This window comes from Macaca mulatta, chromosome 13, assembly GCF_049350105.2.
Source record: "Macaca mulatta isolate MMU2019108-1 chromosome 13, T2T-MMU8v2.0, whole genome shotgun sequence".
In the NCBI taxonomy this organism is placed as follows: domain Eukaryota; kingdom Metazoa; phylum Chordata; class Mammalia; order Primates; family Cercopithecidae; genus Macaca; species Macaca mulatta.
In genome coordinates this window covers 97795117-97807922 of record NC_133418.1, presented here as the reverse complement: position 1 = coordinate 97807922, position 12806 = coordinate 97795117, and positions in this window count along the sequence as shown.

The window sequence follows — 12806 nt, the reverse complement described above, 5'->3', positions numbered from 1 at the left end:
CCAGCTACTCAGGAGGCTGAGGAGGGAGAACTGTTTGTAGCCAAGGAGGCAGAGGTTGCAATGAGCCAAGATCTCGCCACTGCTCTCTAGCTCTGACAACAGAGCTAGACCCTGTGTAAGAAAAAAAAAAGAGGCCGGGCGCGGTGGCTCAAGCCTGTAATCCCAGCACTTTGGGAGGCCGAGACGGGCGGATCCCGAGGTCAGGAGATTGAGATCATCCTGGCTAACACAGTGAAATCCCGTCTCTACTAAAAAATACAAAAAACTAGCCGGGCGAGGTGGCGGCGCCTGTAGTCCCAGCTACTCGGGAGGCTGAGGCAGGAGAATGGCGTAAACCCGGGAGGTGGAGCTTGCAGTGAGCTGAGATGCTGAGATCCGGCCACTGCACTCCAGCCCGGGCAGCAGAGCGAGACTCCGTCTCAAAAAAAAAAAAACAAGGAAGAAGAAAAGAAAAGAAAAAGGAAAATCAACACTATCCAGAAGGTATAACAGAACTCAGAGCCTCAGAACAAAATATTCAGAATATAAAGAACCAGGAAAATCTGATCAGTTCTATCAGTTCTCAAGGGGAAAGACAATCAACAGATGCCAGCCCCAATGTTGGGATTACCAAAGACTTTAAAGCTGCTATTAAAATCATTCTCCAAGGAGAAAAGGTGAACATTCTTGAAATGAATGAAAAGGTAGACATTTAAGAGATGATTAGGTCATGACAGTCTGCCCTCATGAATAGATTAATGTCACTATCATGGGAGTGGGTTCATTATCCCAAGAGTGGGTTTGTTATAAAAGTGAGTTCAGGGCTGGGTGCGGTGGCTTATGCCTGTAATCCCAGCACTTTGGGAGGCTGAGGTCAGCGAGGATCACCTGAGATCAGGGGTTTGAGACCACCCTGGCCAACATGGAGAAACCTCGTCTCTACTAAAAATACAAAATTAACCAGGCGTGATGGTGCACACCTGTAATCCCAGCTACTCAGGAGGCTGAGGCACAAGAATTGCTTGAGCCTGGGAGGCAGAGGTTGCAGTGAGCCGATATCGTACCACAGCACGCCAGCCTGCGACAGGGTGAGACTCTGTCTCAAAAAAAAAAAAAAAAAAAAAAAGAGTTCAACGAGTTCAGCCCTCTCTTGGCTCCTTCCCTCCCTCCCCAACCATACACAAACATGCAACCACAAACTCTCTTGCCCTTCTGCCTTCCACCACAGGATGACAAAGCCAAAAAAGAGAAGGCCTTCACCAGAGGTGGCCCCTCAATCTTAGACTTCCCAGCCTCCAGAACCATGAGCCAAATAAATTTCTTCTTTTGATAAATCATGCAGTCACTGGTATTCTGTTATAGTAATTCAAAACAGACTAAGACAGCCCATATGCTTTCATTTTCCAAAATTGTGTTGACATATTTTGACTCCTGTCATAATTTTTCCCTTCTCTTTAACCCTGTGAGTTTATGGTCCTTTTATTTCTTTACTGTTATTACAGTGGGGATTTGGGAGGGAACAGATAAATGCATATTCAGTCTTTCGTGTTCACTTACAGAAGCTCTTCTTTAATCAAGTCTACAACATAAATATAGTTTAGGAAATGAATACTGCTTTTTCATGAATGCATATAAGTCTATCTCTGGGGCCAGGTTCTCTGACAGAAAATATAGGTGTTTACCAGTCACGTTCCCAATAATTGTCTCCATGAAAGCCATTGGATTTTTTGGTTCCAAGGGAGACACACTTAAAAGGACTGCCACATGGTTTCCAGTCCGGCTGCCAGAATTGCCAGTGCTACTTGGGCTGTGATGAAACAGAGTTCACACAGTCTGACAGACAAGTGGTTTTACGTGGGGGCTGTGAGAGCTGGGGCAGCCCACTGACAGTGGTAAGCTGGAGATCTGGCAAAAGGGTTGTGGGTTTCTGTATGTCTATGAGTAGCATCCCAGTATTCACACATATAATCAGCACCCAAAAAGGCCTTTTCATTACCTACATTGTAATCACCCCCTTATGGAAGCTCATAAAAATAGTGTTGAAATAGCATTGACTCCCATAGGAAACATTGCCTTTCCTCCTCATCATTTCTACAGCACCTTGATCTTCAGTCCCAAGGGGTCTTTGAAAAGGCAGTCATACTCAATTAAGTGTCTTCCAAACAGAGATAACTCCAGGGTCTCAGGAAGCAGCTGGCCTGTGTTTCACTCTCTTCTGGGTGCTGCAGCAAAGCTACAGAACACTAGGTGGTGGTTTTTAAAATTTTGGATGGCACAAATGTAAACTGGTAACATGCCCTATACACATCTTAGTTTTAAAAACACTGTCCCTGTTCATCTTAGTCAGCCGACTCTGAGCATTTTTATTTTACTCTGTAATATTATAAAACTGTGATCTTTGATCTCCCCCTGCTGCCTCCCTTCCAACCCCACCCCCAACCACTGCCTCCAAAAAGCACACACACACACACACACCCCCCCACACGCACACGATACTAGCCACCCTTATGCTTATGTGAAAATGCTGGGCTGTGTAAACTGGAACTGAAAAGATGGAGGTGTTGTCCCCCTGTAGGGTTGGCCAGATTTAGAAATAAAAATATAGGATGTTGGCCGGGCGCGGCGGCTCATGCCTGTAATCCCAGCACTTTGGGAGGCCGAGGCGGGCAGATCACGAGGTCAGGAGATCGAGACCATCCTGGCTAACACGGTGAAATCCTGTCTCTACTAAAAATACAAAAAATTAGCCGGGTGCGGTGGCGGGCGCCTGTAGTCCCAGCTACTCAGGAGACTGAAGCGGAGAATGGTGTGAACCCGGGAGGCGGAGCATGCGGGATCGCGCCACTGCACTCTGGCCTGGGTGACAGAGCGAGACTCTGTCTCAAAAAACAAAAACAAAACAAAACAAAACAACAACAAAAAAATACAGGATGCCCAATTGAAACTGAATTTCAGATAAACAATGAATAGGCAACCCCAGGCACTGAGGATGAACTTCGATTGAGCAGAGTGTTAATCCTCTCCTCGTTGCTAGTGATTGGTTGGGGGTGGGCTCATAACACAGTTCTGACCAATTGGAGTAGAGGAGAAATCTTCCAAGGGCTTCTGAGAAAGATTTTCCTCCCTAATTAAAAACAGAGAGAGTGTGTGTTCCTTATGCTTCCTGCCTTCAGTGATCATCACGTGAAGATATGGTGCTGGGAACAGCGGAGATCATCTTGTCACCGGGAAGGGAAAGTCACGAGAAAGTCAGAGAGACTGAGCCAGAACTATGACATTGTGGAACTTCTGAATTAGGCAGCTCGGGGATTCTCTTTTCCAGGCCTTTTATGGGAAATAATGAATGTCCTCAGTTTGAGTCACTTTTAGTTGGGTGTTCTGTTTGTGCTGCTGAAAGCACCCTCAATGATTTAGCTGAAAGTTTTTGAAGCTCACTCAACAAGTATTAAATTGCTGTGGTTAGTAGACCCAGAACTCGGCTAAAGAAACTTATCTCACTCAAATAAACAAAATTATATTATTAGAAGATCCACTGGTCCAAAAGTGTTGCACGGGTCTGTCTCAACTTCTCACAGTTTAGGAATCACAGAAACCCTCCCACAGACTTTGAGAAGTGGGCAGGAGACAGGATGAATTGGCTGTTCTTGCTAACAGTTCTCTGTGTCCTCGCTGTCATTAACAGCTTCAGAGATCTGAACTGGCTTCATGAGGAAGTGCTAGCCAGGCAGGCCAATTCTGTGGGACAGATGGCTGCTGTTTCACAATTGTAGACATTAGAAGGGCAACCTTTAGCCCAGAAGCTGGGGTTGGTGATCCTGAGATATCATTAGCATCTATGGCATCTGTGCTGTCACTTTTGATCACAGTGTGGATAGTACCCACTGTTCATTTGTTTTATTTCTAAACACTCTAAAATGAATGCAATTTATCGAATGTTTAACAGCACAATTCTGACATATGGCAAACTTTTTTTTTTTTTTTTGAGGAGTTTTTGCTTTGTCGCTCAGGCTGAAGTGCAATGGCGCCATATTGGCTCCCTGCAATCTCTGCCTACTGGGTTCAAGTGATTCTCCTGCCTCAGGCTCCCGAGTAGTTAGGATTACAGGCACCCGTCACCATGCCCAGCTAATTTTTGTATTTTTAGTAGAGATGAGGTTTCACCATGTTGGCCAGGCTGGTCTCCAACTCTTGACCTCAGGTGATCCACTCCCCTTGGCCTCCCAAAGTGCTAGGATTACACGTGTGAGCCACTAAGCCCGGCCACAAACATTTTATTTTAAAAAATTTTGCATAGATTATATATATACACAGCATATATAGAATTCACACCAATAAGTCTCCCTTCCCTTCTAGTCTCCCTTTTTCTTCTCTAGAAACAACCATTATTATCAGATTCTTGCATATCCTTCTAGGGTTTTGTATACGTGGACAACCATATAAATATGTATAGCTCCCTTTTTAATACCAATGGTAGAACATAATACGCATTGGCCAAACCTTGGAGATTCTCACACATCATCACTTTTAAAACTATCTCATTCTGTTCAAGGGCTGCCTGGGGTTCTGATGCATGGATGTGCGACAAGGTATTAGCCAATATCCTATTGAGAGACAGTGTGATGGACATGCGTCATGTTTCTTGCCTCACCAGCTCCTTTGGAATGCTTCTAATGTTTTTAGAAAAACTCACTCTCCAGTCTCCTTTGAAGCTCCCCAGATCTGTCCAGTTGCACCCTTGCCAGTCTCCAAATCAGAAGTAGTCCCTAGGAGGAAATGGGCTGTGGGAAGGGCATCCATTTTGCTGGCAAGAATGCACCACAAGCTATAGTTTTGAGAGCAGTAGGGGCTATAAAGCAAGTTCCTGCTGCAGAAGGGATATTGGTAGCCCCAGCATGAGTTACAGTTGTGGCTACAGTCAAGTTCTTGTCAGCAGTCCAAATTGCGGCTTGGAGTTCTTGGTGGCAGCTCAACATTCCGGGTGTTTTCTTCATCTGGCTATTTCTATGTGTGGTTTGCGGCTTTATTTCTTGAGGTTTAGCATCAAGTCTATGCTTCATCCCTCTCAACACTTGTCTTTATAGCAAGTCACTTTTAGCTCACCAACCAGAGTCACATCTGCCACTTGCAACCAAGAATACAGTCTGAGACAGACATGTCATTTTCCTCCCAATTTGTTATTTTTTTAGGACAAAAAGAACCTTGTCATAATTACCCTTCCATATACACCTTTGTGCCTGTGTGTGGGTAAGTCTGTGGCATAAAAATGCTAAAAACAGAATTGCCATATCTGAAGTACTGGGATATTGGGCCAGGCACGGTGGCTCATGCCTGTAATCCCAGCACTCTGGGAGGCCAAGACGGGGAAATCACCTGAGGTCAGGAGTTCAAGATCACCCTGGTCAACATGGTGAAACCCTGTCTCTACTAAAAATAGAAAAATTTGCCAGGCGTGGTGGTGCCCACCTGTAATCCCAGCTACTTGGGAGGTTGCAGCAGGAAAATTGCTTGAACCTGGGAGGCAGAAGTTGCAGTGATTTGAGATTGTGCCACTGTACTCCAGCCTGGGTGACAGAGCAAGACTCTGCCTCAAAAAAAAAAATACTGGGATGTTGATGGCTACTGCCAAATTGACCTCAATGCAATTTTACCAATTTGCACTCCTGCCAAAAATGCATTGCCATACCCTGGTCAGCAGTGTATTATCAAAATTTTTTTAACTTTGCCATTCTGAGAGGTGAAAGGAATATCTCATAGTAGTATGCTTTTCACTTGTCTTACTAGGGGATGAAGTTTTTATATACTAAAAGACATTTGTATTTTCTTTTCTGTGAACTGTCTACATTTTTGCTTATTATTTTATTAACTATAGGCCTTTTACTTGCTAATTTGTTGGAATTCTTTATATACTAAAATAATTAGTCTGATGTTTAATTTTTATATAGTGAAATTTAGAAATCACTTATTTTATGACTTCTGAGCTTCAAGCTGAGAAAGGACTTCCTGGCTGGGTGCAGTAGCTCACACCTATAATCCCAGCACTTTGGGAGGCTGAGGCCACTGGATGGCTTGAGCCCAGGAGTTTGAAAGCAGCCTGGGCAACAGAGGGGGAGTCATTTCTACTAAAAATAAAAAATTAGCCAGACATGGTGGCACTTGCCTGTGGTCCCAGCTACTGGGGAGGCTGAGGTGGGAGGATCGCTTGAGCCTAGGAGGTCAAAGCTGCAGTAAGTCATGATCATGCCACTGTACTACAGCTTAGGAGACGAAGTGAGATCCTGTCTCAAAATAAAGAAAGGAAGGAAGGAAGGAAAGAAAGAAGGAAAGGAATGGCCAGGATGATGACTCACACCTGTAATCCCAGCACTTTGTGAGGTGGAGGCAGGCAGATGACCTGAAGTCAGGAATTTGAGACCAGCCTGGGCAACATAGCAAGACCTTGACTCTACAAAAATTAAATAAGCAAATTAGCCAGGTGTAGTGGTGTGCACCTGTAGTTCCCGCTACTTGGGAGGTTGGGGCAGGAGGATCTCTTGAGCCCAGGAGTTTGAGGCTACAGTGAGCTATGTTCTTGCCACTGCACTCCAGCCTGGGCAACAGAGAAAAACCCTGTCTAAAAAAAAAAAAAAAAAAAAAAAAAGACACAAGATTTAAATATAAAGACAAAGTGGCATTAAACGTTAGAAAAAACAGGGCCAGGCCGGGCGCGGTGGCTCAAGCCTGTAATCCCAGCACTTTGGGAGGCCGAGACGGGCGGATCACGAGGTCAGGAGATCGAAACCATCCTGGCTGACACGGTGAAACCCCGTCTCTACTTTAAAAATACAAAAAAAAACTAGCCGGGCGAGGTGGCGGCGCCTGTAGTCCCAGCTACTCGGGAGGCTGAGGCAGGAGAATGGCGTGAACCCGGGAGGCGGAGCTTGCAGTGAGCTGAGATCCGGCCACTGCACTCCAGCCTGGGCGGCAGAGCGAGACTCCGTCTCAAAAAAAAAAAAAAAAAAAAAAAAAAAAGAAAAAACAGGGCCGGTGGTGGTGGCTCACGCCTGTAATCCTAGCACTTTGGGATCCCAAGGCAAGCAGATCACAAGGTCAAGAGTTCAAGACCAGCCTGACCAACATAGAGAAATTCCATCTCTACTAAAAGTACAAAATTAGCCTGGCACGGTGGCGCATGCCTGTAATCCCAGTTACTCGGGAGGCTGAGGCAGGAGAATCTCTTGAACCCGGGAGGTGGAGGTTGTGGTGAGCTGAGATTGTGCCATTGCACTCCAGCCTGAGCAACAAGAGAGAAAACTCTGTCTCAAAAAAAGAAGGAGAAGAAGAAGAGGAGGCGGAGGAAGAAGAAGTAGTTAGAAAAACATACCAGGTAAACAACTAACCAAAGGGAAACATGTTACATTGATATTCAAAAATAAATCTTATCATCCCCTTTTCCTCTCTACCACAGAATAGAATTGACAGTTCAGAAAGCAACCTTTTTGTGTATGGTCTACTGATTTTCAGTGAGGGTGCCAAGACTATTGAATGGGGAAAAATGGTCCCTTCAACAAATGGTTTTGGGACTGCCTTATACATGCTGGCCAAGAAATGAAGTTAGGTCACTACCTCACATCATATACAAAAATTAATTCAAAATAGACCACAGGCAAGTGGATGGCTTGAATCCAGAAGTTCAAGACCAGCGTAGGCAACATGGTGAACTATCTCCAAAAAATTTAAAAATTAGCCAGGCATGGTGGCATGCACTTGTGGTCCCAGCTACTCAGGAAGCTAAGGTGGGAAGATCACCTGAGCCCAGGAGGTTGAGGCTGCAGTGAGCCATGATCACATCACTGCACCCCAGCCTGAGCAACAGAGTGAAACTCTGTCTCAAAAAAAAAAAAAAAAAAAAAAAGGTCAGGCCCGGTGGCTCACGCCCGTAATCCTAGAACTTCGTGAGGCCGAGGCAGGAGGATCACAAGTTCAGGAGATTGAGACCAGCCTGACCAACATGGTGAAACCCCGTCTCTACTGAAAATACAAAAATTAGCTGGGTGTGGTGGCACATGCCTGTAGTCCCAGCTACTCAGGAGCTGAGGCAGGAGAATTGCTTAAACCCGTGAGGTGGAGGTTGCAGTGAGCTGAGATCACGCCAGTGCACTCCAGCCTGAGTGACAGAGTGAGACTCCACCTCAAAAAAACAAAAAAACAAACGAAAAAAAAAAAAAAAAACAGTAAGGGAAATTGTGTGCCCAGGGAGAGAAGGTATATGGGAACTCCCTGTACTCTCCTATCAATTAAAAAAAAAAACCAAAAAAACTAAAACTGCTCTAAAATTAAAAATAAAATACAAGAAAGAAAACCTCTGCAATGAGAACAACTTCATACCTACTAAGATTAAAAAAAAAAAAAAAAAAAGATGGACACTAACAAGAGTTGACAAGAATTTGGAGAAATAGAAACTTTTTTTTTTGAGACAGAGTCTCGTTTATTCACCCAGGCTGGAGTGCAGTGGCGGGATCTCCGCTCACTGCAATCTCCGCCTCCCGGGTTCACACCATTCTCTTGCCTCAGACTCCCGAGTTGCTGGGACTACAAGCACCCGCCACCACACCCAGCTAATTTTTTGTATTTTTAGTAGAGACAGAGTTTCACCATGTTAGCCAGGATGGTCTCGATCTCCTGACCTCGTGTTCCACCCACCTAGGCCTCCCAAAGGAAATAGGAACACTTGTAAGTTTGCTGCTGGGAATATAAAGTTTGCAACCACTCTGGAAAACAGTCTGCTAATTCCTTAAAAGGCTAAATGTAATTACCATATATCCCAGCAATTCCACTCCTAGGTATATAACTAAAAGAAATGAAAACATGTCCACACAAAAACTGGTATATGAATGTTCATTGTGGCATTATTCATAACAGCCAAAAATGGAAACAATCCAAATGTCCATGAACTGATGAATAGATAAACAAAATGTAGTACATCCATGAACGGAAAATTATCAGTCAGGCGCAGTGGCTCACGCCTGTAATTCCAGCACTTTGGGAGGCCAAGGCAGGTGGATCATGAGGTCAAGAGATTGAGATCATCCTGGCCAACATGGTGAAACCCTGTCCCTACTAAAAATACAAAAATTAGCCGGGCGTGGTGGCACATGCCTGTAATCCCAGCTACTCAGGAGCCTGAGACAGGAGAATCACTTGAACTCGAGAAGCAGAGGTTGCAGTGAGCCGAGATCACGCCATTGCACTCCAGCCTGGGTGACAGAGTGAGAATCCATCTCAAAAAAAAAAGAAAACAGAAAAAAGAAAATTATCAAAATGTAGTACACTTTTTTTTTTTTATTTTTTATTTATTTTTTTTTTTTTTGAGATGGAGTCTTGCTCTTGTTGCCCAGGCTGGAGTGTGGTGGCATGCTCTCGGCTCACTGCAACCTCCACCTCTCAGGTTCAAGTGATTCTCCTGCCCCAGCCTCCCAAGTAGCTGGGATTACAGGCATCCACCACCACCTCTGGCTAATTTTTTGCATTTTTAGTAGAGACAGGGTTTCACCATGTTGGTCAGGCTGGTCTTGAACTCCTGACTTCAGGTGATCCACCCACCTCGGCCTCCCAAAGTGCTGGGATTACAGGCGTGAGCCACCACACCCGGCCCAAAATGTAGTACATCTACATTGTAAAGGAATGAAGTCCTGATGTATGCTACAACATGGATAAACCTTGAAAACATTATGGTAAGTGAAGAAGTCAGGCACAAAAGGCCACATATTTTATGATTCCATTTACATAAAATGTTCAGAATAGAAATCCCTAGCATCAGAAAGTACAGTCCCACACCACAGTGTCACTGGAGGCCACGTAGGAAGCACTCTTCCCCAGCCAGGGTGTATCAGCAGAGACTAGTGGGGAGCCTGAACTTAACACCCCTGCCCAAACGTAATGAGGTGCTCTTCCCAGGGTGTTAACGGGGGCTCTGTGGGGAACCTGGCCTTCTGCTCCCACCTCATAACAAGGTGATTAGAATACCTGTACAATCAGCAAACCCAGATTTGAGAAAAAAACACAACTGATTCTTGGCAACACGGTAGGAGAGTCATGTGTGTGCGATTGCTTCAGAGTAGCCACTAGCTGTGGGATTTCAGTGGGCTTTGCCCACTAGTCAGTATGTTTTGCAGAGTAAATGGAAAGCTTCTTTCAATCTGTCAAGGTGATTAAACCAGGTTGGTTAGGATCACTACTGCATTTCTACGTGCAAATAATGCAAGTTAATTGAGCCTTAATAATCCAAGCCTGCTTGCCACTTTGAAATAACAGTGCCTATGCAAAGACAGAGGGGAGCTCACTATAAGCACCATCCATACTTTGGATATTGGGGACCCCTTGTGGACAATTCAGACAGAGCGAGGGCTCTCTGAGATTGCCTGTCAAAACCAAGCAACAAAAATTCACACATAAAAAACTGAATGGAAAGCCACACAGATGTGGCACTCACGTCGTCCAGGAAAAGCAGTTTCTCTGCTTTTGTCATGCAAGATAATCAGATTAGTCTGTAAGTTTAATACAATCCTAATAAAATCTTAATAGGGTTTTAAAATTAGAATTGGAGAATTCTGATTCTCTTTTGGAAGAGAAATGTTCAATAACAGCCAAAAAAAAAAAAAAAATCTTTAAAAAGATTATGAGTGGGAATTTTCCCTGCCATATATGAAAATGTAGATCTAAATATACAGAAAGTTTATAAATATAACTCGATTTTGCAATATAAATGTAGCTTATGATAGTGGTGGCATTTAAGGCCTTGAAGGAAAACTGGCTTTTTCAATAAATTGTGTGAGATAATTGGCTATCCACGGAAGGGGAAAAAAACATTAGATTGAATCTTATACCCCATCACATCAAACACAGGTGGTAAAATGATTAAACATTTAAAGACAAAAGTTTAAATATTAAATATTTAAACTGTATTTTAGTAATATTGGGGTGGCAAACGCCTTCCTCAACAAAATACAAAACCCAGGAGCTGGGTTGGGCACGGTGGCTGGGCCAGGCACAGTGGCTTACGCCTGTAATCCCAGCACTTTGGGAGGCCGAAGTGGGTGGATCACGAGGTCAGGAGATGGAGACCAGCCTGACCAACATGGTGAAATCTTGTCTCTACTAAAAATACAAAAATTAGCCAGGCATGGTGGTGTGTGCCTGTAATCCCAGCTACTCCAGACGCTGAGGCAGGAGAATCACTTGGACCCGGAAGGCAGAGGTTGCAGTGACCCGAGATCGCTCCACTGCACTACAGCCTGAGCAACAGGGCAAGTCTCCATCTCAAAAACAAACAAACAACAGGAGCTATAAAAGACTGAGAGATTTGCGTTCATAAAATTTAAAAGTTACATTAAAAGAAACACTAAAATAATCAAATTTAAAGGAAAAGGGAGTGAGGGGAAAAAACTGTTGCACAAAATTACTATTCAGAACATACACAGAGTTCTGACAATGTTTTAAATTGATGAAGGATGTGATCAGGAAGTTCACAGAAAAATCTAAATCAAAAAAGAAGCAAAAGGAAGAGGAGAAAAGAAAGAGAAAAAGAGTGAAAGGTGCTCAAACTCAATACTAATCAAACAAAGCAAATTAAATGAGATTTTCTTTTTTGCCCATCAGATTATTCAACATTTAAGATAGTCCATCTAAAGCTACAGTTTTTGCTATGTGATGCTCTAGCTGTAGTACATTTTTTTTTTTTTTTTTTTTTTTTGAGACGGAGTTTCTCTCTTTTTACCCAGGCTGGAGTGCAATGGTACAATCTCAGCTCACCGCAACCTCCGCCTCCCGGGTTCAAGCGATTCTCCTGCCTCAGCCTCCTGAGTAGCTGGGATTACAGGCACGTGCCACCGCGCCTGGCTAATTTTGTATTTTTAGTAGAGACAGGGTTTCTCCATGTTGGTCAGGCTGGTCTTGAACTCCCTACCTTAGGTGATCCACCTACCTCAGCCTCCCAAAGTGCTGGGATTACAGGCTGCTGCAGTACATTTTTAAAGGATTTATAATTTCCAGTGTGATTTTCTCTTTAATGCAGATGTTATTTAGGAGTATTTTTAAACTTCCAGATGTATAGGGCTTTAAGAAATACTTTGGCCGGGTGCAATGGCTCACACCTGTAATCCCGGCACGTTGGGAGGCCAAGGCGGGCAGATTGTTTGAGCCTAGGAGTCTGAGACCAGCCTGGGCAACATGGTAAGATAAGACCCGCATCTCTGCAAAGAAAATTCAAAAGAATTGGCCAAGAGTGGTGGTGTGCACCTGTAGTCCCAGGTACTCAGGAGGCTGAGGTATGAGGATCACTAGAGCCCAGGAGGTTGAGGCTGCAGTGAGTGATGATTTTTTTTTTTTTTTTTTTTTTTTTGAGACGGAGTCTCGCTCTGTCGCCCAGGCTGGAGTGCAATGGCCAGATCTCAGCTCACTGCAAGCTCTGCCTCCCGGGTTTACGCCATTCTCCTGCCTCAGCCTCCGGAGTAGCTGGGACTACAGGCGCCCGCCACCTCGCCCGGCGAGGTATTTTTTTTTTTTAGTAGAGACGGGGTTTCACCGAGTTAGCCAGGATGGTCTCGATCTCCTGACCTCGTGATCCGCCCGTCTCGGCCTCCCATAGTGCTGGGATTACAGGCTTGAGCCACCGCGCCCGGCCCAAGTGATGATTGCACCATTGCACTCCAGTCTGGGCCACACAGTGAGACCCCGTCTCAAGAAAAAAGGAAAGATGGAAGGAAGGAAAGAAGGAAGGAAGGAAGGGAGGGAGGGAGGGAAGGATTTTAGTATTAGTAATACAGGAATTGCTCCTGTATTATTAATACTAA